At 32.7% G+C, this 24,237-nt stretch overlaps 1 protein-coding gene across 2 annotated transcripts in view; it reads left to right on the top strand.

Moving 5' to 3' along the window:
• Brinp3 (BMP/retinoic acid inducible neural specific 3) overlaps positions 1-24,237 on the top strand; it is a 381,590-nt gene that overhangs the window by 187,500 nt on the left and 169,853 nt on the right. The gene's annotated exons all lie outside the window — the stretch shown is intronic.

A 24,237-nucleotide genomic window follows, 5' to 3' on the forward strand; every position in this document is an offset into this window, starting at 1 on the left:
CCTCAAGTCTCTTGAGGATTAAGCAAATCTCCCACTAAGGCCAGACCTGACAGACCTTTGCTATATTTGTGCCAGGGGCCTCTGACTGGCCCTTGTATGCTTCTGGTTGGTGGCTTAGTATCTGGGAGTTTCCTGAGGTCCTGGTAATCTGAGAATGCTTGTCTGCCTGTGGAGTCGCTCTCCCATTCAGCTTCTTTCATCCTTTCCACAATTCAACCATAGGGGTCTCTACTTCAGTTCAATGGTTGGGTATAATTATCAGCTTCTGTCTCAGTCATATTCTGTCAGGGCCTCTTAGGGCACAGCCATGGCAGGTTTATATCTGTGAGCACATCACACTATCAGTAATAGTGTTAGGACTTTTGTTCCCTCCCATGAGATGAATTCCAAGTTGGGCCATTCATTGAACTGGCTTTCCTTCAGTTGTTCTCCATTTGTATCCCTGCAGTTCTTTTAGACTGAACAAACATAAACAGTTCTGGGTCAGAAATTTTGACTGTGGGTTAGTAACCCCATCCCTTTGCCAAGGCCCTGTCTAGATACTGGAGGTGGGCTCTTTGAGTTCCCTCTCCCAATGTCGGGTATTTTGGCTAAGATCCACCCCATTGAGACCTTAGACAGTTTTATCTCTTTTCTATGATATCTTCTATGAATATTCCTCTGACCAGTGATTTAAATAATTATTTTAAAAATGTGTTGTCCTTTTTCAAATGCTATTATTTATAAGGTATAATTATATGCAGGTTGATTCAGCATTTTCATTTTATAGTTTTTTTTCATTTTTATGACAAAGTATAACTAAAATTTACTTGAATTTTGAAGTTAACCTTTATTCAGAGACTTATTAGAATTGTGTTTTTAAAATAAACCTTAAAAAGCATATAGATTACCTTCACAATTGTTCCTTAATGTCATGATTTTTAAAATATATCAAGATGTTTTGTAAGGATGAAAGTGAGTCACTGCTATATATATACATATACACATACACATACATACACATGCACATGCACATACACATGCACATACACATGCACATGTACATACACATGCACATGCACATACATATACACATACACATGCACATATACATACACATACACATGCACATGCAAATGCACATACACATGCACATACACATACACATTCACATGCATATACACATACACATGCACATGCACATACAGATGAATATGCACATACGCATACACATGAATATACACATGCACATGCACATGCACATACACATGCACATTCACATGCACATACACATGCACATGCACATACACATGCACATGCACATGCACATACTCATTCACATGCACATACACATACACATGCACATGCACATGACATACATGTACACATGCACATGCACATACATATACACATACACATACACATATACATGCACATACACATACACATATACATACACATGCACATATACATGCACATGCACATGCACATACACATACATATACCAAATTTAAAAATAGAGTTAAAATGTACAAGTTTCTAAAGTACAAAGTATAATATAATGTGGAATTAATAGAACAATATTGTCTACTCATTAATGTCATTTGACTTCATACATAGTAAGGTAGATTATCAAAACTGATAAAATATCAACTGATATAGGTAAAAGTATCAAAAGAAATGTGAAGTAAATGCCAAATAAATGGAAATTATAAATAAATAAATAAATAAATAAATAAATAAATAAATGAATAAATAAATAGTTTAGAGAATAGGGTTTTGAAAGGTGGTATCCTGAAACAATATACTTTGAATGATATTTCAACGGCATATTAGGCTAATTATATTATTGTGTTTAACCAAATTCAAGATTAATAATAACTAAACATAATAGTCACAATTATTCAGAATGGCTAAGGTCAAAAACTCAGGAGACAGCAGGTGCTGACGAGGATGTGGAGAAAGGAACACTCCTCCACTGCTGGTGGGGCTGTAAGATGGTACAACCACTTTGGAAATCAGTATGGCAGTTCCTCAGAAAACTGGACATGAGACTTCCAGAGGACCTTGCTATACCTCTCCTGGGCATATACCCAAAGGATTCCCCGGCATGCAATAAAGACACATGCTCCATTATGTTCATAGCAGCCTTATTTATAATAGCCAGAAGCTGGAAAGAACCCAGATGCCCCTCAAAGAAGGAATGGATACAGAAAATGTGGTATATTTACACAATGGAATACTACTCAGCAATTAGAAACAATGAATTCACAAAATTTTTAGGCAAATGGTTTGATCTGGAAAATATCATCCTAAGTGAGGGAACCCAATCACAAAAGAATACACATGGAATGCAATCTCTGATAAGTGGATATTAATTAGCCCAGAAGCTCTGAATACCCAAGGCACAAATTGCATAACAAATGACTCCCATGAAGAAGTATGGAGAGGGTCCTGAGCCTAGAAAGGATTGATCTAGCATGGGAAGGGAATATAAGGACAGAGAAAAAGGAGGGAGGTGATTGGAGAAGGGATGGAGAGAAGAAGGTTTATGGGGAGGGGGGGATCCAGGAAAGGGGAAATCATATGGAATGTAAACAAAGAATATAGAAAATAAAAATATTTTAAAAAGTATTCACAGTTATTTCTTACATAAAATTATTCACAAAATAAATAAAAGTATATTTTTGTCATGTAATAACTTACATTTCATACTTAATACAAAAATAAATATTAAGAATATCATTCATTGTTTTATGAGATTAAAATAAAGGCATGCATGTCCTCATTTCTGTAAGTTGAAGGGTATTACTTTGATAATTGATAAAATGCAATATGTGGACATGAATGGATATATATATACACACACACACATACACAGACACATACAGACACACACACACACATACACCAAAGATAACCTTTAAAAATACTGAAATATCTTCAGCAAAACAAATATCAAACAATGTGGAATGTTCTGAAATGTTTATATTTAGTGTCTCTAGTACAAGGAGCTGAATTTTTTTCTATAACAACTCTATGTAATTTATAATTTATGAAATGTAATTTATAATATAGCAGTAAGCATTTAAATGTCTACCTTACACCAAGAAACTGAACATAAATCAATAGTAAGTTATATAAATTACTGTGGAGCTAACACAATTTCAGAAATCTTAGTTGATGTAGAAAGCTGTAAAATAGGATATTGTTAGGTACTTTTCTTGCAAATGCTGAAAAGTAATAGACTTTCTCAGAAATCAATTTTAATAATGAAAACAGTATGTTAGAGTATAATTTTTAATAGAGAAAGCATGAATGTGTGTTTATTATATAGTTATTGACTTTTTGTTCATTAAGAGTAGAATTACACAGAAGTTTTTATTACCCATAAGTAAAAAACATTCAGCTACACTTTGTGACTAAACTTAATGAATGTTTACCCACAGAGTTTTTTGCTCACAAAAAATATGTCACAGAATGTATATATTTTAAAGTAGCATGTAACTTTATATTAGAAATATTTTAAAATTTCCTTTCACAAAAATTATGTTGTAAAGATAATTTCCCCCCATAGTTTAAAGTTTAGTTCTATAATACAAATGAGTCCCCAAATGATGAGGAACAATTAATCCAGGGGCAGCTCTGGAAGACAAAAAACATAACCTTGTGTTTGAAAGTTGACAGATAAACTCAGACTGTTTTTGTACTAACTACAAGATTAACTGAACTTCCAAATAAATATGTGTATGGCCAAATTCTGAGGATTAGTAGAAGTCAAGTCTTAGACAAAGTAGGCTAAAGATGATCAAGAAAGGTTATTAACAGAAACACTCTTATTTCATGTTTAAGTTTTTATTTTATTTTATTTTATTCGATATATTTTTATTTACATTTCAAATGATTTCCCCTTTTCTGGTCTCCCATTCCCCAAAAGTCACATAAGCCCCCTTCCCTCCCCTTGTTCTCCCACCCACCCCTTCCCACTTCCCTGTTCTGGTTTTGCCTTATACTGCTACACTGAGTCTTTCCAGAACCAGGGGCCACTCCTCCGTTCTTCTTGTACCTCATTTGATGTGTGGATTATGATTTGGGTATTCCAGTTTTCTAGGTTAATATCTACTTATTAGTGAGTGCATACCATGACTGATCTTTTGAGACTGGGATACCTCACTTAGTATGATGTTCTCCAGCTCCATCCATTTGCCTAAGAATTTCATGAATTTATTGTTTCTAATGGCTTAATAGTACTCCATTGTGTATATATACCACATTTTTTGCATCCATTCTTCTATTGAGGGATACCTGGATTCTTTCCAGCTTCTGGCTATTATAAATAGGACTGCTATGAACATAGAGGAGCATATATCCTTATTACATGATGGGGAATCCTCTGGGTATATGCCCAGGAGAGTTATGGCAGGATATTTCAGAAGTGACATGCCTAGTTTTCTGAGGAAACGCCTGACTGATTTCCAGAGTGGTTGTAACCCCACCAGCAGTGGAGGAGTGTTCCTCTTTCTGCACATCCTCGACAACACCTGCTGTCTCCTGAGTTTTTAATCTTAGCCATTCTGACTGGTGTAAGGTGAAATCTCACGGTTGTTTTGATTTGCATTTTCCTGATGACCAGTGAAGTTGAGCATTTTTTAAGATGTTTCTCCACCATCCAAAGTTCTTCAGGTGAGAATTCTTTGTTGCCCCATTTTTTAAATAGGGTTATTTGGTTTTCTGGGGTCTAACTTCTTGAGTTCTTTGAATATATAGGATATTAGCTCTATCTGATGTAGGGTTGGTGAAGATCTTTTCCCAATTTGTTGGTTGTGTATTTGTCGTTTTAATGGTGTCCTTTGCTTTACAGAAACTTTGTAACTTTATGAGGTCCCATTTGTCAATTCTTGATCTTAGAGCATATGCTATTTGTGTCTGTTCAGGAACTTTTCCCCTGTACCGATGTCCTCAAGGGTCTTCCCCAGTTTCTTTTCTATTAGTTTCAGAGTGTCTGGCTTTATGTGGAGGCCCTTGATCCATTTGGAGTTAAGCTTAGCACAAGGTGACAAGGATGGAGCAATTCACATTCTTCTGCATGCTGACCTCCAGTTGAACCAGCACCATTTGTTGAAAAGGCTATCTTTTCTTCTATTGGATGTTTTCAACTCCTTTGTCGAGGATCAAGTGGCCATAGGTGTGTGGGTTCATTTCTGGATCTTCAATCCTGTTCCATTGATCTGCCTGCCTGTCACTATACCAAAACCATGCAGTTTTTAACACTATTGCTCGGTAGTATTGCTTGTTTAAGTTATTTTTTAAAAATGCAAATGATGCGTATACAAGATCGCAATAGCGTCTCTGTGCATTTAGGCAAACTTGTCAAGTGTGCAAAGGCATAAGGTGTGAGGAGGACAACACTTCTGAACATAATTTTATTTTGTTCATACTTAATGTTATTTTGAACATACTTTTAAATCAAAGTTATTGATTTTTAGAAAAAGTCATAATTTTAGGTGACTGGTCATATCTGATGCATTCTGGGATACTCTGAAGCTTTGTGCCACTGAGCTGTGTTTAAAGTGTAATGATGCCCAATACTGTGTGTCCACATAAGTCTCAGGTTTACAGACTTCTTGAAGTACAAATACACTAAAAATGGTCCTTATGTGCATTAAAAATTTATCTTTCATGATTGTGTATGATCATACATATATTAAATGCCATAAAAGACAGAGTAAACTTAGTATAGGAGGTTAAAGGGCATTGAAAGACAAGTTCAACAGCATCCAAATACGATTAAAAATAAATGGCATCGAGCTATCTTAAAGAAGCCAGTCCAACTCATATCCAATGACTAAGCACCCCACTATGCATAAACAAGTGAATAAACAATGACAGACTAAAAATAATGAAATCAATGATGTGAAATAAATAATTGAATACAGAGAGTTGTTATTCTGTGTTAAAACTAAATTTAATTTCTTCATTAAATCTTGAGAGTTTCCATTCATTATTTTTATATATTACATTATTATACTAATGATATTATTTATTATATAAGAGCTGGTATTAGAATAAGAAAATACACAGTTTCCTGGTTTGATTAAAATATGTGTGTTCAAAGTAACATGTATTGGGTATTTTATTTCTCACATTAATGTTGAATTTTTTTTGCTTCTCAATTCTCAGAATTTAAAAGGCAAAGTACTGCTAAAAATAAACACAAATGAGACTATCAGACATCAACAAAAATACAATTAGATCCACACAATCATGCCAACTTTATTCATGTGAATTCTTGTAAAACACAAAGGAGTTCAGCAATTAGAGCTATTAACTGCATTCCAGAAAATGAAATACAGCAATTTGTTGTGTTTATCTCCTATAATTATGAGAGTCAATGTGAGCAGTAGCTCATTAATGAAACTGTAAATTTCAAAATAGAGGCTCAAACTGCTGTGGAGCTCAATAATACCCCATAGAATTGTGATTAATATATTGATATAAAGTTATATTTCTCAATAAATCATTCATTGTAATGTCAAATAAATGTCCAGAATTGGCTATTACTTTTTTAAAAGCTCAAGTCAAATGAGTTAACTGAGACATAATTTCACTAATATGGCTTTATTTTGAAATAGCCTGATAAAGTTCATAGTTTTAACAGGGATATTAATGAGAAAATGAAAATAAAGTTCATCTGGGGAGGTAATAGAACATAAACCCAATTTTGATTATGCATATGCATTGTGTAAATGTTTTTGTTATTGCATTAAATTTTAGAGATTATTCAGTGAGAAAAGTTGAATCATTGACAGAATTTAATTAATGGTTTTAGAATAGCATAATTGTTATTTTCTTGAAATATTTGATATATTGCTATTTCATGGTTTGCTGTACCCTGTGATAGAACAGTAGTTACTCTAATAGAGAATATATCAGATAAATTTTTAATTTTTTTATGTTTATACTTTAAAAAATGAAGAATAAATACACACTGTATGCTAAATGTTAACTTATGAGTGTTGTTTCATACTTAGAATAGTTGACAATGGTTGTACATGCTTTGTCTTCTTAAATTACACAATATGATGACAATTTTATGGGATTTAGTACCATCCTATAAACAAATATGCATCTCTGTCTCTTTCTCTCTCTGTTGCTCTGTCTCTATCTCTGTCTCTGTCTTTTTGTCTCTCTGTCTCTATCTCTGTCTCTGTCTCTGTCTCTCTCTCTCTCTCTCTCTCTCTCTCTCTCTCTCTGTGTGTGTGTGTGTGTGTGTGTGTTTTGCTGGATTGCCAAGCTCCTCCAAGATCCTTTCACATTTGACTAGTCTAGTAACATTTGGTTTTACTGTAACTAAATGCAGTCACTAAGATAAGACTTTACAGTTGTAGATTTTGTATTTTAGAAAATGTATTTTAATATATGTCATTTATAATGAGACTATTAGAGAAAATGAAAGTAGAGATAGGGCAATAACATTTAACAATCAAATAGCTACAACTTACTCTTACAGTGTCAATAAACACATAAATTATAAATATCCTTAGGTACATAGCTGAAACTCATAAGGTAGACCACCACGATAGAATTTCAGAACAAAAGCAATAAAATCCTTTCATCTCTTTTATTCATCTTGATATTTAAGTATAGAATATCAATTATTCTGAACACATGGGACACAGAGGCATATGTATTTCTCTGAGTTGGAGGCCAGCCTGGTCTCTCAAGTTTGTCCTAGCAGATCTAAGGATGCAAGAAAGACCAGGACCATATACAAAACAAAACAACAAAAAGTAAAGACATGGGAAAGGATAGAGTATGCAGGTAATAGATATCTCTGCTTAATTATTGGAAAAGAAGGTTTTAGAGAAAATAACTAGGATAGATACTTTTAAACAAATATAGGTTAATTAGCCTAGAAGAAATATAGCATTTGTAGTATTTATATTAACAAAAAAGAGTCAGCCCTACCAATAGAAAAGAAAATAGAAAAACATTTAAGAGTCAGATTATTTTTCTGAATTTTAGGTCTCTTTTTTCTTTTTCTTTATTAGACATTTTATTTATTTACATTTCAAATGTTATCCCATTTCAGTGTCAGATTTTAACAACTTACTTCACTATAATTTTACAAAAAGGAAACATCGGAACAGTACTAAAATAACAGATAAGCAAATATCATGCAAGCCATTCATATATTAATTAGTACCAGAAAGAAAAGGAAAAGTCATTACATATTTAAAAAATAATAAATGTCTAAACTGCACACAGGTCAAAGAAAAAGTAACGAGAAATAGCCCTGAAAAGATGGATCAATGAATAAGGTACTTGCCCAGCCTGTGAGGTTCTGAGGTCAGATCCTTAGAACTCACATAAACTCAGATGCTGTAAAACAGTACCCAATTTCCTAATGATACTCAGTAATTCCAAGATGTGGTTCAGTCTCTAACATGGTGGAAATAAAGACCCACTCACAGGGAATAAGTAGATGATAGATATATGGAAATATCACTACCCTTTCAAGAAAAATGAACAACTTAGGACAAACTGAAAAGATTACCAAATCTAACATATAAAACTTTTAAAAATGCTTTTAACCTTACAAGCAACTTATAAAATATTAACTGAAATTGGCAAAAAACTGAATATGTATCATGAAATAATTAACAAAACATGACTACATAAACAAAAATGTATGAAAATCTCCAAGCAAAGCAAGAGCAAATAAAAATGGAAGTCAATAAATTAGGAAAAAGGAACATTTAGAAAATTCATTAAAATAGTTCTTACTTTTATAGACCATAAATAGAATTTATAAGCATTTGTCATGAATTACCAGTATACAAAGTAATAAGTTCAAATTTCAATACTAAGAGTATATGCTTTTTATTCCTTTCTGATATATTTTTGACTAATTTACTATTTCTTGCATGCTTTATCTTTTCTCTGGAAATATGTATTGTTTAAGTATATATAAACATACATATGCATATATATGTTTATATCTAAATAAATAGTATATTTTTATATTTATCCCAATACATTCATATATGTACAACATTCTTAAAACCTCAGATATTTGTCTTCATTTTATTGCAGTTTTCAGTTTAATTATTTAATTTGACTTGATTTATGTTTTTCAAAATAGAAGAATATAATTAATATGTAATTCTATTAAAGTGTAAATGAAAGAATTTTTTTTATTCGATATAATTTATTTGCATTTCAAATGATTTCCCTTTTCTAGCCCCCCCATTCCCCGAAAGTCCCGTAAGCCCCCTTCTCTTCCCCTGTCCTCCCACCCACCCCTTCCCACTTCCCCGTTCTGGTTTTGCCGAATACTGTTTCATGAGTCTTTCCAGAACCAGGGGCCACTCCTCCTTTCTTCTTGTACCTCATTTGATGTGTGGATTATGTTTTGCGTATTCCAGTTTTCTAGGTTAATATCCCCTTATTAGTGAGTACATACCATGATTCACCTTTTGAGACTGGGTTACCTCACTTAGTATGATATTCTCTAGCTCCATCCATTTGCCTAAGAATTTCATGAATTCATTGTTTCTAATGGCTGAATAGTACTGCATTGTGTAGATATACCACATTTTTTGCATCCACTCTTCTGTAAAAAGTGATGACATTGATCTCCACATATATAACAGAAATTTTGTACATTATTTTTCATAATTCTCCTCATATTATAAAATGCATTTAGCATCAGAATTGCTCCCTCATCTCATTTCTACCTTCACAATATTCTGTTTCAGTGCTGCTGTGATTATACTTTGATGTCCTTTTATGAGTTATATAGATTCTTCTTGACCTAAAACCTAACATTGTTGTGCTAATATAGACTTTTAAATTATTTTTATTAGAACACATTTCTTTTTTTCTATATTGTTTGTTTACATTCCAAAAGCTTTCCCCTTTCCCAGTTCCTCCCTCCCCATATGTCCCATAAGTCCTCTTCTCTCCATCCATTCTCCTATCTTTCCCCCTCCCTTTTCTCTGTCCTGGCACTCCCCTACAATGCTGGATCAAGCCTTTCCAGGATTAGGGCCCTCTTCTTCCTTCTTCATGCGAATCATTTGATATGCTAATTGTATCTTCAGTATTCAAAGCTTCAGGGCTAATTAATATCCACTTGTCAATGATTGCATTCCATGTGTATTCTTCTATATAAACGCATGGGATCCACTGCGTCATTTGTGTATGCAGATATAATGTACTCCATCTCACTCTCTCCTCCCTCCGTTACACTCTCCCCTGCTACAGTGTCCCCTCCACTGATTGTCTCCATCTCTTCTCAAGTGCCCTTCTTTCTTTTCTAAGGTTTCTCTTAGTATGCATGCCTCATAACATGAAAGAAAACATGTAACCCTTCACATTCTCTCTGACTATATACTTTGATATAATGATGTCTTCTAATTTTGTGATTTAGTGTGAATTTATAACCACAAATTTAAGATCTGAAACAATATGATTTGAATATTCTTAATATAGTTTCCCAAAGCTTTTAAGAAAAAATAAGAAATTCCAGTAAAAACTGAAGGGAAAGCAAATGTTTGTCTTTTTTAATACATAGATTAGCAGGTGGGGCTGTGTCTCTAATTACTTTCTCAGTTTGGTGTCTTTATTCAGTCCAAAGCAGTAAGATGCCAGAACTGTCCACATGTTGAAATACATAGTTTTCAAAACCCTTAAAAAAATTAAAAAAAAAAAAAACCCTCCGTTTGTCTTATGCTTAGCCCTTTCTTAGGACTTTTGGCAGTTATCTGCTTACCAGACTTTTCATTGCTTTCTGTACATCTGAAGTCCACCTTCTCCCTCAATCATTGCACTCTTGTTGCCTTTTAAAGAAATGACTCGCATTTAGTAACAATTTAGGATGCATATTATTTATTTTTGCTTTAAGTTCTAGTTTTTTTTTTTCCAGAAGTGGTGAATTATAAATGTGTAATATGAAGATTTTCTCAGTTCATCTCTCTAAACTAAAAGATATGCAAACAGACTTTGAGTTAGAAGTTGTCTCTGCTTCTGTCCTTTGCTCATTAGCTTGCACACAGCCCTGCTACACACTCAGAAATAGCTTAGGTTTTAGTTTACTGGGTAGTTTACATTTGGAGTTTTAATCTACCACATCATTCCTAAGATAGGAGTTAAATTTTTCTGTGAATGTTTCTTTATCTTACTGAGAAGAGATACTTTTCCTGACTTTCTGCTTAGCATGAAGGCAGCCATCGTTCTCTTGCCCTTAAGAATGTCTCCACTATTCTCTGAAGGCTTTATTGTCTGCAGCTTTCTTTGTTCTTTGTATCATTAAACTCTCCAAAATTTTATTTGTCTCACTCCATTTTTCAAGATCACAGACCGAGATAGTCTGTGGTATTTGAACATATATTTAGATTGGAAACTTACAATTTTTGCCTGCCTGCTACTTGTTTCTCAGCCCCTCCCCACATTTTCCTAAAATACCATGACGAGAGTAAATTAGAGGAAAGAAATTTGGTTCCCAATTCTTGGTTATAATCAACTGGTATGGGAAATACAAGGCAGCAGGAATTTATGGAAGCCAGATAAACTACATCCATAGTCAAGAGCATATACCAGTGAATTAGGGAATGTTTGTTAGTGTCCAAAATTTCTATATACACATTTATGTAGACCAAGAGCCCAACTCCAGGGCATAGTAATTCCCCTCAATGCTCAGATCTTCTAACATTAATAAACATTTTAAGATAATAACCCACAAATATTCTAAAAAGTCTCTTCTAGATGATTCTAGATTTTTGACAAATTGACAAGTGAAACTAATCAACACTGTCTGTACTACAAATTTATCATTTTCTTCAAAATACTAACTTAAATTGTTTTTCTTTAACTATGGGCTTCAATTTCTTTCATACACAAATAATTTCTTTTAGCAGTGCACTACATTTTCAGCACTAATTGGTTGGAAATTAAAGAGTTCACTGTGAATGTTCCCATACTGTTAATAGTTTAGAATCAATTAAAAATACCTGTAGAAATTACAGTAAGTGAACTCAAAGTATAACTACTATTTTAAAGAATCATTTTGCAGTTCTGGCTCTCAAAGCATCAAGCTGCTCCACCTAAATTAAACTTAAATATCTCGTTCTCTGTAGGAGTCATTCCAAAATAAAGATTACACCTTCTCTGACGGATCCACTCAATTGATATTCTGTGAGGGCAGAGATGAACATTCATAATCCTTTTCTCAAATGACATTTATCAGATATGCTTTTTATTTCTGATGAAAGAATTTGGGTATTAGAAGAAGCCGAGGAAAATCTTATCAGAAGAGTTCTCATAGACACACTAGTCTAAAGAAATGATCACACTAGCTGAAACAAGTTTTTTAGTCCTGAATTTTATGCTGACTTTTTTCCTTATTTTTATAGCACTACAAGAATAAGTCTATGAGTATGTTAATAATTATGATATTATTGAAAGTAATTTAACTCATTTTTGAATGAAATGCATATCAAAGTCATCTTATTTTAAAGAATTCAGAGCTTTGGTTTAGATTGTTAAAATCTTTGGCTGAAAAGGTGGCTCAGAAGAGCATTGACTGCTCTTCTGAAGGTCCTAAGTTCAAATCCCAGTAATGACATGGTGACTCAAAATCATCCATAATGAGATCTGACGCCATCATCTGGGGTGTCTGAAGACAGCTACAGTATACTTAGATATAACAATAAATAAATCTTTGAAATAATAAACAGAAACTAGATTGTTAAAATCTTGCTATTTGCTTTAGGTCAATAAACTCACACAAATATGTTTCATTTAACCTTTATTTTGGTATTGAGTATACAGCTTAATAGCATTGTGCTGCATACAGGTTTTATCTTTCTACTAAAAATCAGTGTTGGCTTATTGTAAACAATAATCTGGAACAAAAACTCTCATGCATAGTACTTTCAATCAATAAAATTGTGAACACCATTTTCCACATTAAATTACAAATTTAATGGAATGTCAAAGGAGGAAATGTAAAGCAATAAAGCTGGTAGTCTATGTTGCTTAGTAATGGTTAGCTTAATAAAGACCTACAATGAGCTCTTAAAGCTCTCACTGGTCATACTTATGTTGTGTAACAGGGTCATATACACCCTATAAGGCCTGAGGAGAAAAGTTGAATTCAGTGTACTAAATGCATGATACTTTGACCAGTGATCCCTTCATGTCTGAGTTGGCCTTCTAACTTTTTTTCTGTGTGTGTGTGTGTGTGTGTGTGTGTGTGTGTGTGTGTGTGTTTGTGTTTACAAACAAGTGTATGCTTTCCACATTTCTGAAACTCCTAAGGGAAGTTTTATAACTATTTAAACAACAATATTCAACTCTTCAAAAGCACTGAGGTTAAATTGAATTTTTTTGTTTTGTTTTGGTTTGGTTTTTGGTTTTTCTAGACAGGGTTTCCTCTGTGTAGCCCTGGCTGTCCTGGAACTCATTCTATAGACCAGGCTGGTCTTGAACTCAGAAATCTGCCTGCCTCTGCCTCCCAAGTGCTGGTAATAAATTTCTGTGCCACCACTGCCTGCCTAAATTGAATTTTTCGAAAAATAGTTTTTCCCCACAATTAACATGTAGTTTAGCAAGTAACAGAATTATTCAGAAACACAATGCAAAACCTCTGCTGATTGAATAAAAGAAGATTGCATTAATTTTTACATATTTTAGAAGAGGAAGTGAAATAACACTATAAATATCATATGTAGGAAATAGAAGCTATAATTTTACAATAAGATTGTTTGCAATGTATTGTACTACAGTGAAAAGACAGCATTTACTATGCTCTTACCTATATGATTACTGCTGACTTTGAAAACAGATTTGGGGGGGCTATAATTTATATATCCCCTATAATTCATATAAAATATCCATTTCAGTGCATTTTAATGTAGGAAAACTCTCAGCTCTGTAGATTTTAGAACAGCTTCATCATTTCGTGAGGAACCATAGGCACTTTAATAACTATAATCACACTCAAATGCCTGTTACCATAACTGGTAACGTATTTTTGTCTTCTTTGGTTTTCTTTCTCTACATTTTCCTGTAAGTGGCAACATGGAAAGTTTATCATTTTAAAATTATCTCTTGCATTTAGAATAGTCTTTTTGAGGGCTTTCGTACTTGTAGCATGAACTGGTATGTTTCTGATATTTTCAGACTGTATAATACTTCATTGTATACTCCAAAAGTTAATTCATTCATCAACTGATGAATATGACTTAGTTTTAAGATTTTATAAATTTTATTAATTTCTCAGGGAATTTTTGTGGCTTTGCAATTCATGTTATTCCATTGTGGTTGACAGTTATAATTTCTCCAGGTTAGAGTTTCAGGGCAGTGTGTCATATTATATAGTATTTTGTTGTAGTTATATTTGTGTCTATGTCATCCTTTGAACAGCATTCTCTGGGAGAAAGCAAGGTCAAGCAACTTTTCATGGACTTATTGGTCTTTCACATGGCTTCCTTGGAAACATGACTATTTGACTCACTTGATAATCCTTAAAACTTAATTTTCTGCCTTTAATACTGTATTATTCAATATATATATTTGAGAGATAATTGCATTATCAGTTATTTAATATGTGTTTCCTTTACTCTGGGAGTAGATTGCTAAATTCTGTGCTAAATTAAACATCTTTAAATTTTTTACCTTCACACTATCTGTGCCATATATAATTTTGGTTCTTATGGTCATTTCTTTGGTTCGTTGTGATTTAATTTATGGGTGTTATATGATATTAGAATCCAATATCAATCTTTCAATCTTTGTTGTGGAGCTGACAGTTATGTGAAAAGACATAGTTTGCTGTTTTTACAATCTGTCATATTTGTCGTAACTTATGTGATGTTTGATTAATGATATCAATTGTTGACAGCCAATTTGATTCCATCAACCTACCTTTCTTTAAACGGGCTGTTGTATTACCAGTATTTTGTTTAGAGTTGTACAGGCCCGCGATTTTTTTTATCTGGTTCCAGGAATTAAATCTGCAACCCTATACTTGTGAGGTGGGTGCTTAATCAACTGATTCATGACTTTTGCATCTAATTTGCTTTTCAATTTACTTTATTTTAGTAGATTTCTTGAGAAACTTCTCTCCAATTTTAAGCCAGTTGCAAGCAACAATAAACTTGCTACTTCTCCAATCTAATTGTTTTTATTTATTCATATTTCCTAATCTTGATTAGCGTCTAACACAATAGCTTGTAGACAAAGTAAGAGTAAAAATTATTGCTTCATTTTTTATATTAAGGAGATAATATGTATTATTTTGTGATTATAGTTTTGTCCTTGAATTTTTATTGGTATTCTTTAGCATGTGCATGTCATAGTTTGCATGCACAAATCAAACAAAATTTTCAAATGATTTTTATTTAGATAACCATTGATTCATTAATTTTTCTAGTCAAGTTCAGTAATTTGTGATGTTCTGGCAATATTCTCATTTCATAAATTTGTATAATTTTATGATATAGAGTATTATAGAAATAATTATTTTCCTTTGGGTTTCTATAAATATAGAAATATTACATATTATTTATTATTGAGTTTTACTTATTTTAAATACCTATTTTTCTAGTATGTGTGTCTTTCCTTCTTAAATTAAGCTAATGTAGCTTTTCTCTTTTAAATGTTTTGACATATTGTTTAAGAAGTAAACTGCATTCTCAGATATTTTCCTTCTTAATTTCATTGTTATTAAGTTATATTTCAATCTTTATTACTTCCCTCCATCTCCTTACTTCTTTTTATGTAATATCTATTTTTGAATATAGGAATTTGTAACAATTGATTTTGTTGTTGTTGTTGTTGTTCTTGTGTGTGTGAATTTGTATTTGTCTTACTACAATATATATCCTGGTATTTTTGTATTTATCTTATATATCATTTATTGGGCATTTTGAATGTGTATGCTCTTGTTTGTAGATGAGTTGAGACGGCATCTGCCTCTGTCACTGTTACCTCTTCACTGCCTTTTATAATTCTTAGTTCACATTTTGAAACAGTAGAGGGTATTTTAGATGTCTCTAAATCTCAGCTATGTTCTGCTAAGTTTCTTCATGTTCTTTGTATGTACACTATCAACTGACTTACATGATTATTCACTGTTCCTTATCTCTAACACTAAAGTTATCTTTAAGTATCTTGGCATTTTTTAATACTGCATCGAAAACAGAAGTTTCACTAACTTTTATCATGACTATTAGATTTATTTATAATGCAGATAAAATTGCTATCACATTCTACATTATTTCTGTAGTATTGACATTAGTCTTTTAAATTATTATACTATGTGTATGTGTGTTTTGGCTATATGTATGCCTGTGTATCATGTTTCTACCTAGTGTCTAAATGGAAGCGAGAGGAAAGCAATATATTGCCTGGTACTGGAATTACATATATTTTTGTGCTATTACATATATACTGAGAATTGAATCAAGCACCTCTTAAGAAGCAATCAATGTTCTTTGTTGCTGAGCCATCTATATAGCCCTTGGATATTTTCAAATCTTTTCTGTTCAATTCAGGACCTGGTTCCTTGTTAAAATAATTGACTCTAGTCTTTTTGTAGGGTAAAGGTCACTATTTTCCATTCCTTTCTATACTTCAAATGTTTTTGTTATAAGGGAATGTTTAGGTAATATGTACTTTAAGTCAGGGCACTGTGAACACTCTCTTCGTGCTTCCAATGCTGACTATTGTTATTTTTTGGCCTGTTCTTCAGAAACTGCTGGGTAATTTCAGGAACACTTATCCACACTGAGGATTGGACAAGTCTAGTACTAAGACTTTAAGGGGAGGCAGTGTAGTGTTTGTGACTATTACCCCTGTTAAGGAGCGGTTTGGAAAGGTCTTTCCTTCCTCTTCTTTTTTAGCCATACTCATTTCATAGATCTTCTTACTTTTAGTGTGCATTTCTGTTGTTTGCAGCTGCATTTTTGGACACAAGTTGTCCATAAAATACTCCAAATATATACTGATTCCTTTGAAATGATGCTTCCTAGGGTTTATATTTTATATTAAATGCCATCGATGACGTTTCAGCCATCTTTTATTCCCATTTTCTTCTGAGCTTTGCAGCCTTCAGTTTGGTTACTTAATTATAGGCTCTGTGAATTTTTTTCTAATTATGCTACCTATAATGTCAACTAGTGGGATACCTTTATATTCAGTATCTTACCATAAAAAAGGCAATCATTCTCCTTGGAAGAGTCTCTGTGCTACTTTATTTAATGGAGAGGACTCAAGACTACCATATATTCAGTCATGGCCACATCTTAGGTAAACATCCTTCACACTTCTACTTGTATAAAGTTGCCAAGATTTAAGGCAAAATCAATAGAAAGAAATATATTCGTATTTTATTTTCTTAATTTTATGGTACTGGTAGAGGCACGCTGCTCATGTGATTATCTGAAGATAACTTTTTAGAGTAAACTTTCTCTTTCCACAACATGAGATTTTGGGGATCAGTCTCAGGTCATCAGGCTGTGCTATATGCTAAGACCAAGGAAGTATATTTTTAAATTCAGTAGGTGACCTTTTACTATGGAATTTTATGTTCTGAATGTCTTAATGTCAGCTAACATATCCTGTGCAAATGCTTTCCTGGAGAATAAATATAAAACAAATTGTCCAGGTATTGTGTCTACCACCAAGACAAGTGTTTGATAGCACCCTCTTATTCTTCGTATTATTAATATGTCCATCTGGACAGGTAGTTAGCCTCTGAAGAGCATCCTAAGAGGTTTAGAAGAGATTTTACTCATGACCAATATAGGTAATATTTCTCAAATATTTTTAGTACTTTAATTACTTCTAATGATGAAAATATACTCTACAGAACTAAAAGGAAACAAGTGCAATCTAAATGATAAGAAAAAAACCTAGAAAAAGAATGTACACACATTGGAAAAGCAAATTTCAGGAAAGAAGGAAGAAAGGAAGAAACAAATAAAATATGAAGAAAATGTACTTAACATAGTACTTAAATGTTCTATGTAATATAAGAATATTAATATTACATATCCATTAGATTGTGTTTTCTGTGCAGGGAAATAGAAATGAAACAATTGTACCATGTGTTCACTGAAATTTCAATCTCATTACTGCTTCTAAGAGTAATCAAAAAATGCAAGTAACAGCTTTAAAGTGGTATATTTTTGTTTTCTTTTTTAAATAAAACGATTGCAAACAGTAAGGGGTAAAATCACAGTGAAGGTTGAGGAGTGAGATAACAAGTTAGAGTCCCAGTAAAAGGGATTTCACTTCTGTGGAAAGCCCTCTCAGTGTTGTAAAATCTCACTGAAGACTAGAAATCCTGTAGTCTTAAGTCTTAAGTTTTTTTCAGAAACCATGTTATCCTGACAGTATGTACTGAATGTTATAAGAAATTTATATTTACTTAATTTTTCCTTAGTTGCCTTCTAACACTTAGAGTAGTGAATTGCTGGGTTTGATGGACCAACTTCATTATCACATCCTCCTTTTCTCTTGATTTGTTCTTCTATAATGTTGAATACATGGTATTTTATTAACCTCTCAAGGTTTTGTCAATGAATATTATCCTTTATTCATTTAACATTTGTATTTATTCAGAAATTCACTCTCTCCTTTGAGTATTTATACACATAAGTTTTTAAGCCAGAGTATCTGAGTACATATGTTAGCTGTACTGATAATAATCCACATGAAACTTCCAATTCGAATATCCGTGTTCAGAACCAGGCTAAGCATAGGACAGATTTGTTGAGGAAACAAATGAATAGTTTTGTGTGAGCCTAACCTTTCAATGGCCAAGCCATCTCTCCAGCCAAACCATCATTTGTGAGGATGTTAAAACAATATTTATGAAGTAAGAATGTAAAAAGAATATTATATACACTAATATAAAATATTTCATCCAGCACTCACTTTACAAAATAAGTATTTACACCTTGTTTTCTCCTTCTATAGTCAAGATTAGAAAGCCAGAGTAATACTAAGGAAATTAAAAGAGATCATCAAGAATGGGCAGAAGTTTTGTTGTGGTTAGGGAGGGCAGCAATCACAGGGGGTCCAACTGCTAAAATGAGGTAATTGTTTATAACAATGTTGCGAAAAATATTAAAAAGAATTGCAAGTTCCTGTGCATAAAAATAAACTCTCAATTCACAATGCCCACACAATAATTTCAGAGCCAATTGATAATTATACAAAATGCCTACCTAGATAAGACAAGTTACCCAATTATTCTATTCCTATGTAGTATATCTACCTGTGGCTATTTAAATCCACACTGAATCTGAATCATCTTGTTCATCCTCCATATTGCTTCTTCCTCTCTCCTGTCTCCTCCATCTCCATCTCTGCAACTCTTAATTCTGGCCCCCTTTTCCCTGTCCAATCACAGGCCTCCTGTTGCAGTAATATTTAGCTTAAATGAACATAGAAAAGTCATAAAGTTGGAAATAATTTTCAGTTTCACAGGAATAATGAGTAGGATTTCTATTCATCAAAACCCTGATCCTTCTTTGTCTCAACCAAAATAGTAATAAAGTAATAGTCAACTCAACAATATTTATTTTGAAGTAACTTATTTTAATGTACTTGCAAAGCTTGCACTTGCTTTTATTATAATTCTGCATATTATAGTTTATGTTCTCTAAAGATCAATAACCAGTATGGCTGAACAATTATCAGTATGGCTGAACATTAAACTAACCATTGTATTAATGTAAACTCTACCTAGTTTCTCCAATGCTTGTAGCAATGAGAATAAAAATACTGAATATATGCAATGAGCCACAATGTAATTTCAAAAACTATGTTTGTTCAATATATTTTATCAGATTGGTGAAGAACAAGTTTTTGTAATCAAAAGATTCAGTAAAGAAAATGTATGTGGTATATGTCAGTGGAGATAAGAAGAAAAATTGTTGCTTAGATGTAATATATGAAAGAAAACTAAAGAAAGAAATGTGATAGGAAGAGAAAGAAGCCAAAAGAAAGAACGAAAACAGGAAGAAAAACCAAAGGAAGAAACAACGATTGGAGAGTAAAGAAAGCAAAACAAAACAAAAAGGCAAAAATATGTGTGTACCTAAACTATAAACAAATGTTAAATCTTTTCATTGAATTGTGACCACGCCTTCTACATAACAGGAATATGCATCCTATTGTGATTTGAATTAAATCAAATATAAGTATTTAAAAATCATATTTTAATTTATCATCTTTGTCTGATCACAAGAAGAGCTGACATCATTTCCACAACACTTGTGAGAGAAGAACAAAAATGTTACTGTAATTGGAAAATATGTGATTGATTATTTTACAGCTGTTTGTACTTTTGCCCTCTTTAAATAATAATTAAGAAATATACTGTTACTGAAATGGATAGAATAAAAATAATTTTAAATTCTATCACTTGATAGTTTTTCTGCATGCAGTTCTTAATTTGTTTGTATTTTTCCTGGGTGAAATGAGCAACCAAGAGAAATAAATTTTTATTTCCCTTTGTTCCACACATCTGTAAAAGGCCTGCATCACATGATGTCAGACACAAGCATGTGTGACAATCTTAATTTGGATCTCTGATTTAGTGATATAATCAGGCTAGTGATTATACAATGTTACTGTTCAATGTGTTCTTTTGTATCTGTTTAGCCATTTGTAACTGGGTGATGACCACAATCACAGTGTTGTCTAGAAGAGCATCTGACATAATGAAGTAACATATAGTAAGGATGGCCTAAATGTTAATATTATTAATGATGGCCGTGATTTTTAACAAAGTAAATCATTAAGCATCTCCAATATAGAAAAATAGGTTAGAGTAGAAATTAAATAAAAACATCTTATTATTTGCAAAGTCAGGTGCTTACTGGAGCAGTAAGAAATACAGTTTATATTTTTGAATTTTTTTCAATGTTATGACTTAATTTTTGGCTCTGATAATATTGGAAGAGCTAGTAAAAGTTATACATGCATTATTTATTAAATATAGAAAGTCTTGTTTTGCCTTCTATTTCTTAAAACACAGTAGATTAACAGAAAACCTTGATTTCACAACAATACAAATTATAAAAAATTTTAAATCACCGGGACACTGAAAAAAAAAAAAAACTTCCAGATAGGTCATCCTCAAATTTTAAAACATAAAGTATGAGTGTGTAAAGTACCTAAGTGTGTCCTTATATGTGGAGGTCAGCCTCATGGAGAAAAGGTAGTATGATAGCAATCTCAATAATTGTGATGATAATTAACTAAAGATTTCTAATTGTACCATTATTAAATGTAATTCCTGGCACTCTGGCACTAGAGAAATGGATCAGAAGTTAAAGGCACTTGCTGTTTTCACGGAACAACATAATGGGTCACAGCTTTTTGTATTCAGTTCCAGGGTCTTCTCACTTTGGATGTTACTAGGCAACTACTCGTAAACATAAAGTAAAAATAATTATAAATAAAAGTCATCCCAGGCTGGCTATATCAGTACATTTTTAAACAAAGAACTTTGGAAACAGGCAGGAGGATCACAAAATAGAAGTTAATATAGGCAGTAAGACAAGATGTTGATGCATTACTTGAGAAATAATTTTACATCAGCAGTGCCAAAGACTCAAGTTATTTTTTACTCAGGTTATTTTTTGTAGAATACAAATAGCTGTTGTCTGTACAGTTACAGCAAATTTTTACTTTGAATATTGAGATTGAAATGGAAAATTAAAAGTTTATAATAGTTTATAAAATCCAGATTTAGAAATACAATTTGTTATTTTAATTCCCATTTCAGTGGAAAAAAAAAAAAAGGCTTTCCCATTGCATCACTGAGATCTGAAGGCGGGAAACACCACCAGTGCCAGTGAGAATAATCTTGCCAAATATTTTAGAAAACTGGAAACTGAGCCCTGATGAGAATTATCAATAATAAATAATAGTTTCAGAAACTAGGATGTTTTTAAGTTCATACCTTTACTTCAGAATCAGGACAACAGAGAACAGAGTGGTTGATTTCCACACTTCACCAATGAACAGCTTTACAGTTCCAAAGAGTTTGATATTTAGTTTATGAATTACAGAGGGACATCCTAAAACATGTTGTCTCCAGTAAAGTTTACCACAGTGGCTTAGAAGAGAACAAACTGTGGTAAGAGACAGAGTTGTCAATTGTCTCAGCAATGCAAACAAGTAAGACCAGACTAAGGAACGAAAGAAGAGAAGTGAATAAAGTGATATGTATTTAGTAGAAAATAAAAATAGCTAAAAATAGAACTACAAGTTGCAAACTTTTTTTTAAAATTTTATTCGATAAATTTTTTATTTACATTTCAAATGATTTCCCTTTTTCTGGTCCCCCACTCCCGGAAAGTCACATAAGCCCCCTCCCTCCCTCTGTTCTCCCACTCATCCCTTCCCACTTCCCTATTCTGGTTTTGTCCTATACTGCTACACTGAGTCTTTCTGTAGGAGTTCTCTAGCGGAGTTTTTTGGGTCACCTAGGTAGACTATCATATCATCTGCGAATAATGATAGTTTGACTTCTTCCTTTCCAATTTGTATCCCTTTGACCTCCTTATGTTGTCTAATTCCACAAGCTAGTACCCGAAGTACAATATTGAAAAGATAAGGAGAAAGGGGGCAGCCCTGTCTAGTCCCTGATTTTAGTGGGATTGCTTCAAGTTTCTCTCCATTTAGTTTGATGCTGGCTATCGGTTTGCTATATATTGCTTTTACTATGTTTAGGTGTGTGCCTTGAATTCCTGTTCTTTCCAAGACTTTAAACATGAAAGGATGCTGAATTTTGTCAAATGCTTTTTCAGCATCCAATGAAATGATCATGTGGTTTTTTTCTTTGATTTTGTTTATGTAGTGGATTGCATTGATGGATTTCCGTATATTGAACCAACCCTGCATCCCTGGAATAAAGCCTACTACTTATTTTCAAAATATGTACATAGAGATAGCAGGGGCTGGAGAGATGACTCAGCTCTTAAGAGTGCTCACTGCTTTTGGAGGAAATTCTGGTTCAATTCTCAGCACCCAGAGGGTGATTCACATCCATCTCTAACTCCTAATCTTGAACATCTTTCACTCTCTTTGGTTCTACACAGGCACCAGACATCCATGTGGCTCATAGACACTCATGCATGCATAACTCACTTACACATAAAAAATAGTATTTTTTGAAGAGAGTACTTGAAAGCAACCATTGGTTAAAGAACATGTTATTGTAGAAAATTATGGATAAGAGATTTTTAATGTTCTATGTTAATATAGCACATTTTTAAATTTATGTTTTATGAAAGCACATCCCTGTGGCAAGTCTGAAATCCTTTTTGGGATAGCATCAAACACAAGTAATTTTCGAGTGTTAGTATAAGAGAAAAAATTTCACTAGTCTTACTAGGTTTATATTTAAAGGTTAATGAGTTGTAAATAACCTTGCTTTTCATCATAATTTCTTTTACTGCATTCACTCTTCAGCATAATTCTCTCTGCATTCACTCTTCAGCTTTCTCTTCTGTGACTTTCACTCCATTCTGAACAATAATCTAGCTTATGGCCTTTTCATACTTTCTTCTTCTTTATTTTAACTGGGACTTCTTCAGATTCAACTTGAATAGTATTCCAAGACTTATTTTTTTTCCTGAAACTTTCTTAAGCCAGGGTCCAAAGATCTCTGAAATTCATAATGTTTCTTGTTTCCAATTACATCTGCTGTGGCTGAATGAGTACTCTCTACTATTCAATGGTGTATGGCCCTGAATTGTAAAGCACCCTTACCTCACTGACTTGAGTAGGCCTATCAAATTCTAGGAAAATGCATAGGAGGTAATTAATAAATAAAGCCATCTCAGAAAGCTTATCTAAAGGTGACTATAAAAATGAACATGCCAAGAGATATAAAATAAAATAAATATGTTGTTGATATAAATATGAATTTAGGAAAGGTCATTTTTATTTCTTCTTTAAAAATCTAAACATTTAAAATATTATATACTCATCTTAAAATTTAAAGAGGTTCCTTCAAGAATTTAAAATAGTCTTTTCTATGTTTAACAAGTACTTGGAAGTATGGCCTATAAAAATTTTATTTTCTCAATTAGTAATATTTTCATTGTGATGATTAATGTCTTCTCATAAGATGATGTGGTATGCATAGATGTTACACTGCACAGTACAAATATTGTCCTCTAAGTTCAATATGAGGGACTGGTGTTAAATTCCTAGTACATCCTC

The sequence above is a fragment of the Apodemus sylvaticus genome, chromosome 12, assembly GCF_947179515.1.
Source record: "Apodemus sylvaticus chromosome 12, mApoSyl1.1, whole genome shotgun sequence".
NCBI classification, from domain to species: domain Eukaryota; kingdom Metazoa; phylum Chordata; class Mammalia; order Rodentia; family Muridae; genus Apodemus; species Apodemus sylvaticus.